Consider the following 5,848-nt stretch of genomic DNA (forward strand, 5'->3'; position numbering starts at 1 on the left):
CATTCCATAGTGGAGGGGCTTGATATTTTCTCCTGTGCTCCCACTTATGAGGATTGAATGAGCTGACTACCCAATGAACACTGAAAATTGACAAAACAAAACAAAGTAATTGAGTTGAGTGTGCAAGTGCTTTGAGAAACATAAAACTCAAGGCATGGGACCCGCTGGAGCTTGGTTGGGTTGAACATTGGTGGCTAGACTCCCCTTTCCCAGGGGAAAATTGACCATAGGTACCAAAAGTGAAATGTGCATAGCATTTGGCTGTGGAATTGTTTGTGGATTCTTGGGGTGGGGCTTGTATGACCGCTGTGTAGGGAACCCTAATGCTGAAAGGGTACCTTGGACCTCTGAAGGCAGAGCAGGGTCCCAGAACGACTTGACCAGGAGTTTGGAGGGGGAGATTTCCTTCTGTCAGGGGAAGGAAGACCAGTAAGACACATCTGAAGGCTGTGTGGGGATGGCTGCCTTGCCACCCTGCCTTTCACCTGCTTTAGAAATGACCCATGGAAGGAAAAAGGCATCTGAAATGAGGCCTTTGGACAACCAGGGGCTGGCTCTCTGCGCCCACTCCCCAGGCTTCCCTGCATTTGGCTCCCACCTCTCCCAGCTCTCACCTGGAAGGCTCTGGCTTGGTCCCCCAGCCCACCCATCCTGCCTTCAGACAAGTCTGCTGAGTTTTTTTGAAAATTGACTTTAATAATCCAGATTTGGTTCAGCCTGAAATTGTCCTTCCCGAGAGCATCAGGGAAAGTGTGAGGATGGGAAGCTTCCCATGTGGCCTTAATCAGCTACGAGGTTGTGACTCAGAGTAGGGAATGGCTTAAAGACATCCTAAAATGGGAAGAAACAAGGGATTTTCAGTTAATGCACCCAGGCAGTGGTTGCCACTCCCCCTGCTCCCCTCCCCCACCAAGTGCAGAACCAATCTCAATAACAGTCTCAAGGCCCTTCCCTTGTTCCTCATCTCTAATCCCATCTCCTTCCTGGGATTTTCCATGAGACACATTAGGGATTTCTCAGGTTCCCTGAGCCTGAGGCATAGCAGCTCCTTGTTTGCATACTTGACAGAACCATGGCAACCAGTCCCCATCATGGGGTCAGTCACAGGACTAATGATGTGGCCCAGCAGCCAATCCAAGCAAAGGAGCCCAGCTGCCATGGTGATGGGGGGCGGGGACCACCAGTTTCCTTGAAGGGCTGAGGGGCTGGAGCACCTCTGAGGTACAAGTTGCCCTAATGGAACCCATCTAGAAGTTTTCCAGATCCACTGCCACGATCTTAGTTCCAGGTACCTAGGATCCCACCTGGACAACCTGGTTGCACCAAACAGGTCTAGCTGTTTCCACTCTTGTCCATTTCAAAATCCATTTTCCAACAGCATCAGTGTGTCTTTATAAAATGCTTATCATATTGTCCTACTCTCTTCCTTTAAAATCCTCCAATGCCTTCCCACTACACTTTGAATAACACCCAACCCCCTGTCTATGGACTACAAGCCCCAAGTAGTCCTGGGACTATTTTCCAAGCTCGTCTGCTGTCATAGGCCTGTGTCTGTTCCCCCAACAAGCCCTGGAATCTCATCTAACAGCAGATGTATTTGAAAGCCTCTTTGCCTTGGGGACTTTTCCTCCAGATCTCGCCCTGGCTGCCTCCTTGTCATTTAGGTCTAAGTTTAAATGTGACCTCCTGAGGCCCTTCTTAGCCTAAGGTGTGTGAAACAACCCAACCTCTATGGGGGTCGCTGAGAGGAAGGGTAGGGGCTGTGCAGGGGGAAGGCGTGGAGTCAGGATATGGGGGCCAGTCCTGGCTCCACACTTGCCCAGCCTGGACCTGATCTTGTCATCTGTAAAGACGGCTGGAAGCACAAGATAGGTAGTTTTCCGTTTGAGCTCCAAAGGGCTCAGAGGTCCCAAGGAAATGTCTGAGAGCCTTGCCCAGGTGACTTAGTCAACACCACAGAGATGAACAAGGGGGTTGGGGGGCTGATGTGAGGGGCTCTGGGCCCTCCTCTCTCACTCAGGGAGAGAAGTGCCCCCCACACGCGTACATACACATGCACATATATGTGTATACAGTGTATGTATATGTAAGAATGGGTGAGGTTGGGATTGGGGTCATGGCACACTTGGAATTCTCAGAAAAACAGAGAGCCCATATGTTTTTGTTGGTGGGGGGGTTGTGTTTTATGTTTTTTGAGACAGGGTCTCACTTTGTCACCCAGGCTGGGGTACAGTGGTGCAATCACAGCTCACTATAAACTTGAACTCAAGTTCAAGCTAATCTTGCCTCAGCCTCTTGAGTAGCTATGAATACAGGCATGTGCCACCACACTTTTAAATTTTTGTAGAGACGGGGATCTTGTTATGTTACCCAGGCTGGTCTCCAACTCCCGGCCCTAAGTGATCCTCCCAATGTGCTGGGATTACAGGCATATAAACCACCACGACCAGCCCACAGAGAGCCTATATGTTTTTAAAAAACATTGAAAAACCTCTGAAGCAGATTTCTGTAGACCCTTCAATTTCTGTGCCCATGATTGATGGTATAGGACCAAGCCCTAGGAAGCCCCAGTCCCTGCTTCCTGAGTTGCAGCAATCTATGAAAAGGAGACTCTGAGAGACAGAGAAAGTGGGGCGCCCTCCAGTGGGGAAATGAAGAATTTTCCTTCCATCAAGAACTGCTGACTGGCCTTTATCATATTGCCTTTAATCCTCACAGCAGCCAGGGAGGGTGGCCGTTATGACCACTCCACTGATGTGGAAGGAGGGCTTGTAGAGCTTCAGTAAGGTAATGACTGGGAAGCAGCAGTGCCAGGACTGGCCTGGGTCTGTCTGTGTGGAAAGCTGTGTTCCTTCCCATCCATCAGGCCCATGCTTCCAGAAGATTCTCCATGAGGCTCTGCCTTAGTGAAGCCCTGTCAGTCCTCATGCTGCCAATGTCGATCCCCTCCATCACTCTGCCTCCCTCTTGAAATAGGCCTTGCTGGGCTCAGGCTTCCTGAACAACGCCAGGCCCTTACCTGCAGCGGGGCCTTGGTGTGGCTGGTCACCTCTTGGTTCAGGACCTCTGAAACCCTTCAGAGTTAAAGCATTGCTCCCTGCTCACTCTGGTCGTGGGGCTCTGATGGGAGGGAAGCCAGGAGCCAAGAGTGAGGAGAAAATGGTGAACAGGCCCAGAGGAAAAGAGAAGGGGCCCAAGTGAAGGATTTCAAAATCTCTGAGGGAACCTCACCTTAGGAAAAAAGAGTCTCCTTGTGCTTGCCCCTAGAAAACAAAGATTAAGCAGGGATAACAAATGGGAACTGTACTTTCCAGCCCCTTCCCCGTGCAGACATCACTAATGGATTGTGGATTCCTTCTGGTGGAAATCAGATGGGAGCTCTTATTGTTCCATTCCCTGAGCTCCTGATGGCTGCTGCTTGCAGCCCTGATACTCATGCCCTTCCCAGCTCCTCTGTCTACCGGCAGGTGCAGTGCGGACCAACCATAGGCCCAACACATCTCAGACAGGCCTCTGGGGCATGGAGCCAGGGCATGTGCTCTGTCTGCTGGGTCCTCACACCTTGAGTGATATCATCCTTCCAGAACAGTCCTGCAGAGTGAAAGGATGGGGTGAGTTGACACTTGGGGCACTCTGATTGGCCCATCCCAGAAACAAAAGTGTGATTAGAATTTTTCCTTTCTCCAAAATGCACAGGTACCACAATGTAGAGGGCCAGTGGAGGGGGGTCTGGAGGCTGACTGGGGTACAGGAGTTTGCCTTCTGCCCACCGCCGTGGCTTAAACCCTTGCTCTTTCTAACCCTGTGGCCATGAGAAACAAACTTGCTGAGCTTATTTCTCGCTCATGAAGTGATGAACTTCATAGGATTGAGAGAATGAAAGGAGATAGTGCACACACATTTCCTAGCTTATTGTTTGGCAAGCAATAAGTGATCAAATAGGAACTGTATTTTATTTTCACTTTTAATTTTTTTTTTTTTTTTTAGCTACACCTGTTAGAAAGGGACAAATAGGAATTTTTAAATGATGCTGCTGTGAGAATCAAATAAGGTTAAAGATACAAAGTGTGCTTCCAGGCCAGGCATGGTGGCTTATGCCTGTAATCCCAGCACTTTGGGAGGCTGAGGTGAGCAGATTGCTTGAGGTCAGGAGATCGAGACCAGCCTGGCCAACATGATGAAACCCCGTCTCTACTAAAAATACAAAAGTTATCCCGGCGTGATGGTGCATGCCTGTAGTCGTAGCTGCTTGGGAGGCTGAGGTATGAGAATCGCTTGAACCCGGGAGGCGGAAGTTGCAGTGAGCCAAGATTGTGCCACTATGCTCCAGCCTGGGTGACAGAGTGAGACTCTGTCTCAAAAAAAAAAAAAAAAAAAATCTAGAACCTTAGGACATTACACATTATACACTATGATTATTAGTAGTAATCTGAACTCAAAGCGGATCTCCCTTCTGAAGCCTGAAGTCACACACTCTGCTTTCAGAAAGCGTCAGATACTTTTCCCCAGGAAAAATATCCTTCCACCCTCCACTCTGGCCTTTCATGTCTTCCACTTGTCATAGTCTCTGAACTGCCCACCTCCTTAATTCAGAGTCTGAAGTATGTGTGTGGGGGTGGGAGCGGGGGCTGGTTCTGGCTGAGGACTGCAAGATTCCTAGCTCTGGAGCCATCAGACAGTACCAGGGGTGGTAAGCCAGGCCCAGGGAGATGGATGCTGGCCTCTTCTGGGGACTTCCAGTGGCCTCTGCTGTGTTCCTCTAGAGTCCATGTGGGAATGAGTCCCTGGCTTAGGTTGCACCATGACTCTGTCTTGCCCATCTCTAGCACAGACTGGTCAGGTAAGGCTCCAGAGGCGGTATGATGCGAAAGTTTCAAGCAGGGAAGTTAAGGGAGGAGGTTTTAATGTCAAGCTGGAGATTCCCTCTATCTGTATCTACCCCTGTATTTGACCAAACCCAGTCCCTCTCCTTAGCCCTCCCAGGTCTCACCTTGAGGCACCGGCTGCCAGAGTACACCTTGCTAGTATCGGAAGGCCACGTGGATGCTGTCTTGGAGGGGCGTGGCCTGCAGTACTCCCACCTGGGTCTGCCCCCTAAGGGAACAAGAATGAAATGAGTAGGTAACTGGGCCAAAAGCCTTCAAAAGGCAGCATCCTCTCCATTGTCACTCCCATATCCCCACGTCTCCATTCCTCTGCCGGTCCCCACTTCCCAGCTATCTATCCTGTCTCCCTCCCTGGCCACCCTCTTCATATTCTGGGTCTCACGCACTCTTGATACAGACTTCCAGGTAAGAACAGAGTCTTCAGGCAAAGAGGCAGCCTGTGGAGGGAGAGTTGAACAGAGTCTCAGATGGCTACAAAAACTGAATGCACAGACAGGTGGGCAGGCTAGATAATGGGGGAAGTTCAGCTGCTTCCTGGGAGGAGTTCTGGAATCCTTGGAAGACTACAGTATGGAACCTAGTTTCAGACAGTTAGGGCTGGAGAGTCCAGATCCTTTTCCTGGAAGCCACGGTATACCCAACTCACTATGGGGGCATGACCTTTCTATGATACAGACCCTCCTCCTGGATACAGATCATCTCCATCCAGGTAGATGGGGTCAGGTGGAAGAGAAGTCAGGTTTTCCCATCCTAATTTTTCTTATCCTCCAGTTCACAAGCAGATCCTAACAATGATGCCAAAAAAGGCGAGGGCCCCACTAAAAAGACAAATAACCCAATTTAAAATCGGAACAGACAGTCTCAAAAAGGATAAACAACTGGCCAATAAGCACATGAAAAGATGCTGAACTCCATGAGCCATCAGGGAAAGGCAGATCAAAACCACAATGAGGCTGGGCGTG

General features: G+C 49.9%; 1 long non-coding RNA gene across 2 annotated transcripts; it reads right to left on the bottom strand.

The window, feature by feature from the left end:
* Nucleotides 1–3,024: 3,024 nt before the first annotated feature.
* On the bottom strand, nt 3,025–5,545 carry LOC105481264 (uncharacterized). 2 transcript variants are annotated; one of them, XR_011609610.1, is made up of 4 exons: nt 5,273–5,545; nt 4,991–5,094; nt 3,232–3,263; nt 3,025–3,120 (listed from the first exon to the last, which is right to left on the bottom strand). It is a non-coding gene; the product is annotated as an uncharacterized lncRNA (long non-coding RNA). The 2 variants fall into 2 exon arrangements; XR_986858.2 differs by lacking the exon at nt 5,273–5,545 and having other exon boundaries at nt 4,991–5,180.
* Nucleotides 5,546–5,848: the final 303 nt, after the last annotated feature.

The sequence above is a fragment of the Macaca nemestrina genome, chromosome 11, assembly GCF_043159975.1.
Source record: "Macaca nemestrina isolate mMacNem1 chromosome 11, mMacNem.hap1, whole genome shotgun sequence".
NCBI lineage: Eukaryota > Metazoa > Chordata > Mammalia > Primates > Cercopithecidae > Macaca > Macaca nemestrina.